The sequence below is a fragment of the Patella vulgata genome, chromosome 6, assembly GCF_932274485.2.
Source record: "Patella vulgata chromosome 6, xgPatVulg1.2, whole genome shotgun sequence".
In the NCBI taxonomy this organism is placed as follows: domain Eukaryota; kingdom Metazoa; phylum Mollusca; class Gastropoda; family Patellidae; genus Patella; species Patella vulgata.
The window spans coordinates 33,680,421-33,694,144 of NC_065884.2; the positions used below are offsets into that span (position 1 = coordinate 33,680,421).

Genomic DNA, 13,724 nt, shown 5'->3' on the forward strand with positions numbered 1-13,724 from the left:
AAATAGCAAAATAAAGTTTTTTAAAAAAAAAAAAAAGGAAATTTAGTTCTTGGTCTGATAGCAATGACATGTTTGATTGACGGATAAAATTGTACAAACCAATCATACTTAGAAGAAAAAAAGAAAGTTTCGACTTGATTAAGGTCAATATTTTTATTTTATTAAATGCATCTTTATCTATAAGTAGTGTGACTATATGGTACGCAGTATAAACGTCAGGTATAGTCGAAAGAATAGAAGACAAGTTGTAAGACTTTGGTCCTTAAGACAATATAGACAATATTGGGTCTTTGAAAATTTGTTGGTTAACTCTTTCTATAGAGTCAAATCCCACGTACTACTAAAAGCGAACGACATGTTTATATGTAAAACAAAATATCCATCAAATTCTAACTGTTTATGACATATGGTTGGTAGACCAAATAAGGTAATGTTCCACCGCCCCCCCCCCCCCTAGTCTTGGAAAATGGGGAGGTTTATTCCATATTTGGGATGGAAATTAAAGTCAAGGTCAGTCTAGGACGTGCAGAAATTATGGGGTTATAAAAGAGATTGTTGAGTGAGACTGATCAGAGCTCACCCAGGTATTCCGAGCAGCTATCATTTATTGAGAACGAGGGACCTTTGAAGCCAATCCAGCCTAATAATAAAGTTGAAGAAACCATTTAACATGTAGTTTTATATAAAGGATCACGAAGAAAACACAAGGAAGTCCAATCTACAAAGTCTCGAAAAATGATTACGTGTCATATCGGGCGTATGTGCTTCTTTGATATGTTAGATCACAGGACAATTCTGTAATTGCATAAAAGCGACTATTATAAATTACAAATTCTGGAATGAGGATCCTTTGATTGTATGCGATATAAATTAAGTGAAAAGCTAAAGTAATTTTAGCTTAAATATATCATTTGTGTGGAAATTACCACTGTTCGGTTGGTTGTGCCGTATTATTTATCAATATGGAGATTTCTGTTTTATGGATATTGCTATTGAAGGTAGGATGCACAATTTACGCAACGTGGCACATTTTTATAAATTTAATAAATGTCAAACGGTGAGTGTGCGTCCTTTTAGTAATAAAGCAGAAATATATTTCGGTAGTAGAAAAAATAGTTATTGCTGGATTTACTCTCTATATTCCCGTGGATATTCATATTGTGCACTGACTGCTGGGTATTTATAAATGACGACATTAAATTCGCCTTTCCGTATACGATAGATTAAGGTTCATATTTTTATTTCATTAAACGCAACTTTATATAAATGGTACGCAATATAAAAGACACATAAGAGAAACATAGATCATAGCGAGCACAGACCCTTAAAGACCTGTCTTTAATTATACAAAGAACTGCGTAAAACATACGGTCGAATGATAAATCGCACGGTAAAACAGTTTTACTTCCCAAATTTTGATTTAACACGTATGTGTCAGATAAAGCCTGCCGGTCCTTGATTATACGCCTTTTGGTGCAGTTATCGCAACTAACGAGAAAACACGCCAATTAAACAATACACAACATTGACATTCATTTTTTACCGGTCGGTTAATTAACACACCTCTACTGAAAACGCACCGTTGCACAGTTTTTCACCCCTAGCGTTAATTAACTCACCTCTCAGACAGTTTTTCACCCTTGTTAATTAACACACCTTATTTACAGTTTTAATGCGGTAATACCGAGTAATAGTCCAAAAATTAATTTTCTTTCGAAAGACGTATAGATAACGCCCAAGACATAATTTTCTATAAGGGCTGTGCACAGATTGACCACTTAGTAGTTCTCAGTGTATTTATTTGGGGATTTCGGCGGGGGACATCAGACCCACTGTTGGCTTGTCATATTTAATTGTCATAATACGATAGAATGAAAGCTTGCCGATCCGTACCTGCATCAAACTCAGATCAGTAATATATCTCCAAAATTACATGTGGTGATGTCAAAACACTTTTTTCTTCTTCATAAATCAGTATTTTAAAATTACATTGATAGTTAAATCACTCGTAAAAAGGTATTGCTAACTTCAGCATATGGCGTACATGACTAATAGCACATAGTTTCATAGTAAGCACTATCTTATATGTTAAGCAATTTCCGTGCGGGAATGTGCAGCTGTGGATGAGAATTTCTATATGTGACCTGTCTTGGCATAATGAGTCGCAATGGGGAAATTTTGAAAATTGAGTTATTTTTATTTTCATATTCTCCAACTCATTACCTTCAATTTGATCTTTAGTTTGTTTGAATCGAACAAAAAATTGACTGAGCTATGTCCATTTGAAGCTACCCAACTTAAAAAAGTAAGTTTTGAGAAAAAGCAAGTCAAAGATTTGGTAAGTTCCAAAACAAAGTCCCATAGCGACCAGGCCATTTATTTGCTGTTTTGATTTTGAATATATCTTTCCATGGGTTTTCAGGGGTGCTGAAGACAAATATCGTAGTAAAAATTGATCCGACGATTTCTGCCGTTTATTTGCTATTTTGTCGTTTAATATTTTTTTATTTAGGATTTCAAGGGTGCTGACGACGAAAATCGTAGTAAATGCACTCTTTTCGTAACGAAAAATCCACAACACATACGGCATATTCACGTGATAATGTTGTACTGAAGAACAATCTATACATTAGTAGTCTATGTTTTGTATATACTATTCAAAAAAAGTAGGGGATATTTGATTTTTAAGTGTCATTAAAGTCACCTAATGAAACTGACGAAGAAACAAATGACAAAATGAAATGAAGTTCACATTCATCGATTTATTCCAAATGATCGTTAGACTAAGTAAGGCACAGACTGACCATTATAAGGGTAAAATGATACCCGGGGTCAAACAGCAAAGTTACCACAGCATCACAACCAAGTCAGTAACGGGTAAATCCTCCTCTGTTTGCCAAACAAGCATTGATCCGACGTGGCATACTCCTAATGAGACGTCTAAGGTCATTTTGGTCCAGATTGTCCCATTCCTGTTGCAACACAGCAGCAAGTTCTTGGACATTGGCAGGACGTTGTTGACGTTGACGTAACCTCTGTCCAAGCATGTCCCAGACATGCTCGATGGGGGAGAGGTCGGGACTCAGTGCTGGCCAAGGTAATGTGGTGATGTTCTGTTGTTGGAGGTAACCTGTTAAGATCCTGGCCCTGTGACATCTTGCGTTGTCATCCTGGAAGATGAAACGGCGGCCATGACGTCGTGCGAACGGCACAACATGGACTGCCAAGATGTTGTCCCGGTAGTACTGACCTGTAACACGCCCTGCAACAACATGTAAAGCCGTTCTTCCAGCAACAGTGATGCCTCCCCACACCATAACAGAACCACCCCCAAATCGATCATGTCTGATGACGTTAACGTCTTGGAAGCGCTCGTTTCGACGACGCCACACCCTCCTACGCCTGTCCAAAAAATCAACAGTGAACCTTGACTATCTGAAAACATCGCATTGCTCCAGCGTCGATTATCCCAGTGTTGACGATCCCTACACCAACTACGTCTTGCCTGAATGTGATGATCTCTCAAACAAGGGATTACGCGAGGACGTCGGGCGCGAAGGTGACCCCTATGCAGTCGATTCCGAATCGTCTGGCCACTCACTCTCACACCAGTGTCTGTTTGAAGACGAGCGCTGATCTGATTTGCTGTGATGACACGATTTCTCAAGGCCAAGGTACGGATAAATCGATCCTGGGCTTGAGTTGTCGCCCTTGGTCGACCTGAGCGTGGTCTGTCCTGTACAGATTGTGTATCACGGTATCTGGACCATAGCCTGCTTATGACAGACTGAGAAACATTCATCGTCCGCGCCAAGGGCACGTAACCTTTCATTTTGGGTAAGCCGACGCATATCAAAATTTGTTTTCTGGTCGCTAAAACAATTAAACTGATGTTTCCACCCTGGAATTCAATGCCACAATGACTGTAACATTCAAAGTCAGAGTCGTGCAAATCTTGGGTTGGACCCCCATGATGATCCCAAGCATCACCTGCATTCCATGCGGTAGCTATTGGTGCGTTTGGGCGTCACATGTAACTGGAAATGTTTCTTCTGTTAGGTTCTATAGTGACTTTTTTCGTAGTCATTTGCATATTTTAGTATTATGCCCCCAAAATCAAATATCCCCTACTTTTTTTGAATAGTATATTTTAACTTGGGTAAGCTTTACTTCAGTTAATCTCATCAATTGATTAGCACCTTGGGTAATCAGGGTAATCATCAAAGAAGCCGCCACAGCTGTATGCGTGTTCTTTTAACACTTGAATTAAAATATAGTTTTGCATGTACGAGGGGTCCATTATTATTTTCAGGTACTGTAACGGTATCAAAATGTGAGTCCCTATAGAAATGTCAATTTCATTGGCAAGAAATGCTTACGTTCACTTTCGTGCATTTTGACTTCGATGTAATTAAACAATGGCAGACAATTTTTCCCACTCGAGAATCGTCGCATTTCGGCTCGTTGGTCGTGATAAGAGAATTTTAAACAATAATATCCAATATGCATTCCTTACTTTGCAATGCCATATGATGAAGCGACAGTAAACGGAATTCAGCTATCAATAAAATTCTCTTCGAAAAGAAAATTATTAGCCATTTTGTTTATATCCATTTAAGGCCTATAAATTATTTTTTTAAAGATGAAACGAGATATCAAATAATCACTGCTTGGATTAATTATTTGGAGTAAATAATGAGTTGTCGACGGCTTTATCATATATCCGTGACAGTTGATTAGTATTACTCAATGACACACCTGCTTGTCGATTAATTTACAATATGCCGCGACGTGGTTTTGATTAACACTCAACGGCAATCAATATACAATCAGAATTAATTTTTTTCTGCCACTTATCAGAGTGAATCGCATGTAGGTACCCAAAAATATTATCACCGAAACCAAATAATTACCATAGGCAATATTTTGGTCATATTTGTAAACTTGAGATTCTCCGCTTTACAACGATGCCAATTGTTATGCAAGAGGAATGACCGGTCGTCCAGCTGCGAGCGAAGATTTCAACATAACTATAATTTCATTGAGAATTTCAAGAAATAGGACAGATTTAAGAATACGGTACTCTCACAAAACGTCCAAAGAAAGGTATTCTAAAAACTTTTATTGCTGTTTTGAACTTGTGTGTCGATAGATAGTATATTTATAGACTCATTTTTGTGAAAATCTCAATTTCAATCAAAATCAATATTTTCACTTATTTTGTCTCTAGTTTAAAATTAGATTTTGTGCATTCCGACTCATTTTGACATACTGGGTCACATATGGAGTCTTAAAAGACGTGAAATTTTTCGCAGACAAAATGACTGTCCATTGACTTAGGGTGTTATATACGCTTACGATATGTGACATCTATAACTAGTTTATACATGCTGTCAGTTGATGCATGCTGTGATTCAAATGTCCGACAACAGAGAAACCAGAAGGTAAAAACGTTGATTAAAATTATAACCACTCTTATTGGATTGATGAATAGTCCGATGAAGGGGAAGCAGTGACTTCTGTTTAAGATTAGATTGATGAATTGTCCGAGAAAGGATTAAGTCAGTCAATCATAGCAGATTAAGTAGGTAATCAAGGTAGGTGTATACACGGTTTAACACAATAAATACGTTGATCACTTAATTACCTAATCAATCCAGCCTATTATCATCGATAATCAGGTTGAGTGATAGTTATACACTCAGTACACTATATTAATTTTGGAATTTTGAGCATGATTCACCATATTTTGATGTCTGATCGGGCATATTTCTGGTCGGACAATTTCAGACTTTTGGAAAATAGCGTCGGACATGTCCGGAATATACAGGCGAAGTGCCATCACTGAACCCATACGAACATATTGATATCACAAAATGGTTTAGTTTCTACAAGTCACTTTTCAAGGTTTATTGTCCATGAAAGTGTAAATTATTATTCAATTTTCATAGAAATTTCACCATGTCATGCCTATTGTCATTTATTATTTCCTAAAACTGATTTAACATTTTCATTGTCACTGGAAGTAATGTCATTTTGGCAAAAACTGTATTTTTAGCCTCCAAAAGAACTATTTGTTTGATGTAAGTGATATTCATTATGCGTATTATATTTGATTTCAATGAACAAATAGTATGAATCAATACTATCATATAAATATCAAAGATAAGTTTCTAATGTCTTCTCGTGCTGAGAAAAAACCTGTTTTGCCAGTATCACTTTTTAATAAGGCTTCATAAAGGGATGATTCTGTTCAGATTTTAAAGTTACAATTTCATATTTTCTAAGAAAGTCAAAACATAATTATTTCTATGTATTTTGCTCAATAGGTTGTCAACTCACTATTATATGATCATAGGTTATCTTTCTTACATTTAAAAATCTTCACACCGGAAATAATAAAACAATTACCTCCTAATTTCCTCCCTTGTTTTCCCATTCCCCACCATGGAATAGCTATCTTCAAACGTTTGAATTTGAAGTTGAAAATTATATTTTTGCCAATTTCTCAACTGGCAATAGTGAATTATAGGATTAATAGGATTATTCTTTAACAAGGTAGGACTGTTTATAGATACCATCTATTTTAGGGCTTTATTATAATACATTTTAAAAATATAACTTAAAAATATGAAATTGTAACTTTAATCAGTTTTTATAAGCCCACATTTTCATGTGGATGTATTATGCTGTCACCCCTGTCCACAATTTGTTTGAAGACAATTCTTATCCGATTTTCACCAAACTTGAAATATACATCTATCTCCAAAAGATCTTGGTTCCTTTCGATATTGGCATATATCAGTCCATAAATTTATTGATTATGGCCCCTGTTTGTTCGAAAAATCATGTTTTTAGCTTGTGGACACTCTAGATGTCAATATTTTCATCTGATTTTGATGAAATTAAAATGCATGTTTATAACCCTAAGATCTTGGTTCCTTTCGATATTTGCAATTATCGGATAGTAACTTCCTGAATTATGGCCCCTGATTGTAAAAAAAATCGCGTTTTTAGCTTGGGGTCCCTCAAAAGGTAACAATTATTTTCCAATTTCAAAATCCATTCTAACATATCACCGCCGCACCGTAACATCGGTTGAGTTCGAATTTTGTGAAAATCGGATGAAAACTACCAGACAAAATGGCTGCTCCTAGTACACAAATAGTGTAAAAATATGTAATACCAATAGGCCGTGGTGTGAAATTTCTAGCTAGCTTGCTTCTGTTTCTCCGTCCCGACCATTTTCGAGTGAAAAAAAACCTACATCATCTAATTCTTCTAGTATTACTTTGTATTGTCACACAACTTTTCTTTTATCAATTCTTTGACGTTTGATAGAAAACGTAAATTAAATATGGGCTTACTTGTCAATGTGCAATGGTATTTGAATTTCGCGGTGATTCGGTTTAAACAGATCACGTGACATAATTGGCCAATCAAACATACACGACGAAAAGTTCAACAGGTCATGTGGTGAAAGGTCACCTGCTCTTGTTTACGTTTTGTTATTAAAGGTACATGGCGGAAGGATAGCTAAAGTAAAACTGCATCGCTCGAGTACATTTTGTTAAAACACTGAGCTAAAACCGTTCACTGCGACAACCTGGGAAAAATTTATTGTATGTGCTAACCGGTGGATCAAATTAGATGGAAATGTGCCGGAGACAAATGCCGATTTGCTGGACAAAGCTGAATCAGAACTCCAGGTAGGAATGTGCAGACAAAACTCTCACTGGACTGGGGTATGGTAGAGGCTACTAGGCCTACTTATCACATTCACATTCCACGTTATCACGATTCCTAAGTTGTTGAAGAAAGTGATGTTTAGAAACAAGCAGCCAAAAAAAAAAAAAAAAAAAAAAAGAGAAAGAATAAAATAATAGGTCTGGTTAATTTGTTTAAGGGGATCGGATCATATCTTAACATTTTCCCCATTTTCTTGCAAGTGCAAGCTGATGAAGATATTCTCCCATATGCATGACAACCCAGACCAAGGACTACTCCGCCCAAGACCACTCAGACCAATAGAGAAGTCCACTCAGTCAAAGACAGAAGACCACTATGGTTAAGACTGTGTCATCATTATTGAGGTGAAATACAATGTGCAGTACTCATCATACCCAACAAGTTGTTATGGAGAGAGAGAAATGGGGTTTAACGTCCACTCGACACAAATTAGGTCATTTTGGGACTAACATATGGTTTAATTTTTTTATTTCAATAATTCACTTGCGCGTAGGGGTCTTTAACAGTGGGAGGAAAGGGGAGGACCCAGAGAAAACCCACGAGGTTGGACAGGCGACCCTACTCCTTGTCACGTACAACCGGGGATTCGAAACCACGCCTGTTGACTCAATGACGGGCTTTATGATACAGTGCGCACGTGCTAACAATTCAGCCATCCAACCCCCATGTTATGGAGAAAATTAGAACCGAAATAGATGAGTTGGTACAAGTGCACTTACTTTTTTTGAAAAAAATATGTATGAAGAATTATTTCTGCCTTTGCATCACCAGTCAAAAAGGGGGCATATTCTGGCGCATTCCTCCCAGGTTGCCTGACTGTATCTGTGGAAATTTAAACCCCTCTTGTTAAACTCTATTGAACAAATGACAGGGTTAGGGTGACTAAAGATCAAGCACAAACAAAATTTTCAATGTGAATGTAAATCAAGCTGCATTACACTTTTACAGATAGATCAGTAATAGATGTACTTGTTACAAGTGAAAACTTTCTTGTATGGTTTTGTGTATATTGTTTGAATATAAAAGTGTCAATAAATTTTCATATTATATTTTGTCACTTTATGCTTACTATATGTTTTTATTTTACTTTTTTATTATAATTCATTTCTGACGGTTTCCCCTTGTCAGTGGTGCAGGCGGAGGGCTGACAAGGCACAAGGACAGCAGTCTAGTCGAGGTCCTGTGTATACATTGGTGTGCACGTAAAAAGATCCCTTGGCAGTTGTAATTTGATATAAACGTAGGCCATAGTGCTGTGCCCAAGCAAAATTTGCTTTATAGCACACTGTATGGCGTATATGCCCATCTTCATTAGACCATTTCATTTCTAATTCATTTTACTAGAACCATTTTACTTAGGTAATTACTGTTTGTTTTTCTCTTATATGTACTTTTATTTACTGGTTGGTATATATCTTTCAATTTTGTACAGTGTATATGGGCACAAGACCTGATCTCTGTGTAAATACATGTATTCTGTGAATATAAGAACCTGAACAGCACATTAGAAACCGTTCTCCAGTATTAATACACTTTAAAAAAGGATGATGTTATTATTATTATTATATACATTTTTCATTAATACTAGTGGTGTATGGTATTGTTGTGTACGGGGAAATTTATATAATTGCATTTGTTTATTTTTTTTAATTTCTTTCTTTAAATAAATGTAATCTTATACTCTCTTATAGGGGGTTGGGTAGCCGAATGGGTAGCATATCATAAGGTCTGTCATTGAGTCCACTGGCATGGTTTAGATTCCACGGTTGTACTTGACAAGGAGAAGGGTGGCCTGTCCAACCTCATGGGTTTTCTCCGGGTCCTCCGGTTTAATCCCACTGCTAAAGACCACTACACGCAAGCGAATTATTGGAATAAAATTGAACCAAAATTACATAGTTTGTGTCGAGTGGAAGTTAAACCCCATTTCTCTCTATATATACTCTTATAATAAGTCTATTGTTTTCTCGTTTTAAAAAAATAGTAAAATTGATGAAGGTGAATTATTATTAATTGTATCGATCAGATCACATGGTATTATTATTTTTGTTTTTTTCTTAGCATTATATATAATTATAAGACCGAACCAGTATTTCAAGCATGCCAAAATCGTTTTCATCTGTATTAAGTATATATTTCTCTTGGATATTGTTTCACTGAAATAGTTTTGAAGAAATACTTGTTTCCAGAAAATAAAAGATTCATTCAATCATTGGTGCTATTTCCTAATTATTGGCCATATTTATGCCACAGATCAGGGGTAAGTTGTCTTTACCGTGTCAATGCAACATTTAACAGGCAGGCATCGATATTTCCGCGCACATGCGCATGGCATGCGCAGGCACAATTGCTTTAAAAATTTGTTTTAAAGATGTAGCCACCCCGGCGGCGCCTGCGGCCAGCACTATTTTTTGCCGCCCAGCACAAAGAAAAAATCGAAGAAAGCCGCCCAGTCGTATTTAAACCCCTTCATCCTTCTCTGTACACAAACTCGGCGCTCAAAATTTACCACGGCAATTAAGCGGCAAAGCCATGGTAAAAGCCGATGTACGCAAACCATGTCTGTCACGGCATAATTTATTTTTGTGTGCCGTAGTAGACCCTATCATCCCAAATTAGTTTAAAGAAAGATGTCTTGGTATTTTGTTTATTTATACTTAGAAGATGTGTAGGCCTAGGTATATTCATTTTACAATTATTCTACGGTCTTTATATTTGTTTTTTTGCCGTAAATAGGTCACCCAGACCAATTTACGGCACTCCAATGTTACAGGTTTGAATGTCGTAATTGTCCAACACGTGCCAGCAAATTTTCATGTTTCTTATTTTATTTCTTACCTGTGTTGACCGTGGATTTGCTACGGCCCGAGAGTAGGACTAGGAGGACGATGAGAGCTTTCTCAGTTTCTGCCTGGCCTGATTCTCATTCCACCGTAATAATAATAATATTCGTGAGACACGTACAACAACTTTACAAACAAGTCAAATAATACAACGTGTTTTAATTATCAATATCTACCTGTTGTCATAATTCGTTGCAGTACTCAAATAAAACACAAACACTGTTTTAAGAATCGTTTTAATTTTTAATCTCAAAGTAATAAAGTAATATTTGAAAAAAAAATCCAACAAAACAACAAATACCGAAAGGTCCTCAACTATCCAGAGAAACAGAGTGGGGCGGGACAATTTTATGCTTGGTCGGGTGGTGTCAAAAAGTTTTTAGATCCCTGTATCATTGATGAAAATTAAGTGAATTTGGTAAAATTTGAATATATAAATGGAAATTTGATTTGGACTGAACCAAATACAAAAGGCAGCAGATGCTCTGAAAATACACCAAGAAGGGTTTAATTTTCATAAAAGACCACGCCCCCCTCCCAAAAAATGTTTTGACTCGCTTCGCTCGCCAGATATATTTATACACCACTCACCAAATCATAGCTACATCCCTGTGTTTCAGTATGACCCTGCAGGCACATTTTCAAGTGTGTGCACAGGCACACTCAACTTTTATAGAGCCCTGTTAACAGGTGATATTATCCAGTAATCCCGGCATATTTGCAGAGAAATTCTCTCAGACAAATGTAAACAATCCAACGTGTTCCGTCTCATAAAAGGTATTCACTGGTCTATTTATGGCTATTGACCCTTGACCTATGACGATCTTTGCTTTTATGGTTTCTGATTGGCTTAGAATTTGATTTTATCACCCGATTATAGCTATACACTTGACAAATATAGTTCGAGACGTAATTCGAGTGCAAGACGTATTGTGCAATGCATCGGAACAGAAAAGTATGCAACAGTGACGGCCTACTGGTTAAATTATGTAACAAAGCTTCAGATTTTCACCCGGAATTTGCTGGGACGAGATGAAACGATTTTCGGGGCTAAATCACAGCCTACAAGGTTGTGGACAATAATAGAAGTCACAATTTTTTTCCAATTTTGATTAAAATTGAAATGTATGTTTATAATGCAAACATTGTGGTTCCTTTTGATATTTGCTTATATCGGACAATAACTTTCTGGATTATGGTCCCTGATTGTACAAAAAATCACATTTTTAGCTTGTGGACCTTCCAGAGGTCACAATTTTTATCCAATTTAAAAACGTTTAAATTTATCACCTTTACACCCTAATGACAGTTGAGTTTTAATTTCATGAAAATCGGGGAAAAAAATGCCTGACAAAATGGCAGTTCCTTGTACACAAATAGTGTAAAAGTATGTCATACCAGGGTTTGTGGACCCTCTAGAACTAGAAGTCACAATCATTATTTATCAGATTTTGACGAAACTTAAAATATATGTTTATGCCCCAAAGATCTCGGTTCTTTTTGCTATTTACACATACCAGATTGTAACTTCCTGGATTATGGCCCCTGTTGTACAAAAAATCATTTTTTTTTTTGCTTTTTGATTCTCTAGTGGTCACAATTTTTTATAGGTTTTTTAAAAAATGTTTAAATATATCACCATTCCAGCATAATGAAGGTTGAATTCAAATTTCGGGAAAATGGAAACAAAATTGCCCGACAAAATAGCTGCTCTTTGTACGCAAATTTTGATGATATTTGCACATTTCTGACCATAACTGTCTGGATTATGGCCCCTGATTGTATGAAAAATCGCTTTTGTTATTAGCTTGTTCTCTATCCATCTCTTGCCTGACAACCGCTAGTTGTGTCATGAAAAGGACAATCTTAATGGTTATTTCTGTAATCTAATTTAAATATTTTGTTGATAACGGAAGTGATGTCATGGTGTCGAGTCTTCGTTGTATCAATGGAACTGATATTGCAGGATGTATTGCCTAATTCTGCGTCCATTTTATACCACGTGTCCAATGCTCATGTGGAAATCTGTTTAATGTTTCCATTGGTACGGGAAGTGACGTCATTCCAAGGATAAAGTGGCACCGGTGGAACCCGTCATTACTGCATCGCAGTTTTTTAGTTATTATTATTATTAGTGAAAAATTTATAAAGCGCATAGCTTCCACTGCTAGGTGTCCAAATGTGCTATACATTGAAGTCAAAATGTGTTAGGAATCAAAAGATCTCAGATGAGTTTGATTTTGGTGTGCCCCCTTTTCCAAAAGCCATGTTAACATTAAAAAGGCAATATTTTACCTTCCTTTGGCAAAAAACTTCTGAACGCAATAGGGGCTATGGCTATGGATTTATTTCAAATTTGTGTGTAGCATTGGGGTCATGAGAAGACAAACCCCATCCATAGTCAGCGATCCGTGACATTCCTTTCCGAAGTTATCACTTTTTCCGAAAACCTTGTGAACACGATAGAGGCTACAGTTTTTAACAGATTTATTTCTATTCTGATGTGATCATGAGAGGAGGAACCCTATCTATATTCAGCATGGATGTGACAATATTGAACAGAGATTAGATTTCTTAAAGGCATCAAAATGTGGGTGTATCTTGCATGACAACTGCTTGTTAGATATTTGTGAAGAGTAAACTTTTTGACATCGTTGTAAATTACATGTTTTTCGGACAGGTTATTGAAGGGTGTTGCAGCTCAAGATACTGCATTTAAACGTAGATATGAGTTGATGTTTGTGGCTTTAGCTAGTGTAGCTGGTGATGCTTTATATCAAGAGTTTAAAAAACAAGAAATTTTAGTTAAAATATTAACTAGTACAGCAGAACATGTACAGACTGGCCGGGATAAAGACGTAAGTTATTACAATAAAAAATAGAATACGATATAAAAAAAACCATTGTTTTATCCAACATTTCGTTAGTAAAAATACTAACTTCTTCAGGGATGAAGAGTCAAATTCAAATTGGCTGGAATTCAGTTATGACATCATGGCAAGTGTCAATTATTATTCGATTTTCATACAATTTTCCCTGTGTGATACCGAATGCCATTTACGATTTTATACAAGTAATTTAAGATTTTCATTATCATCGGAAGTAACGTCATTTTGGCAAAAACTGTATTTT

The 13,724-nt window shown here is 36.2% G+C and overlaps 1 protein-coding gene across 2 annotated transcripts in view; it reads left to right on the forward strand.

Moving 5' to 3' along the window:
• LOC126825420 (phosphatidylinositol 4-phosphate 3-kinase C2 domain-containing subunit alpha) overlaps positions 1–13,724 on the forward strand; it is a 684,289-nt gene that overhangs the window by 400,387 nt on the left and 270,178 nt on the right. For both annotated transcript variants that reach the window (XR_008788423.1, XM_056101571.1), the window contains exon 20: positions 13,273–13,450. The gene's annotated coding sequence lies outside the window, so the exon portion shown is untranslated. The remainder of the gene's footprint in view (positions 1–13,272; positions 13,451–13,724) is intronic.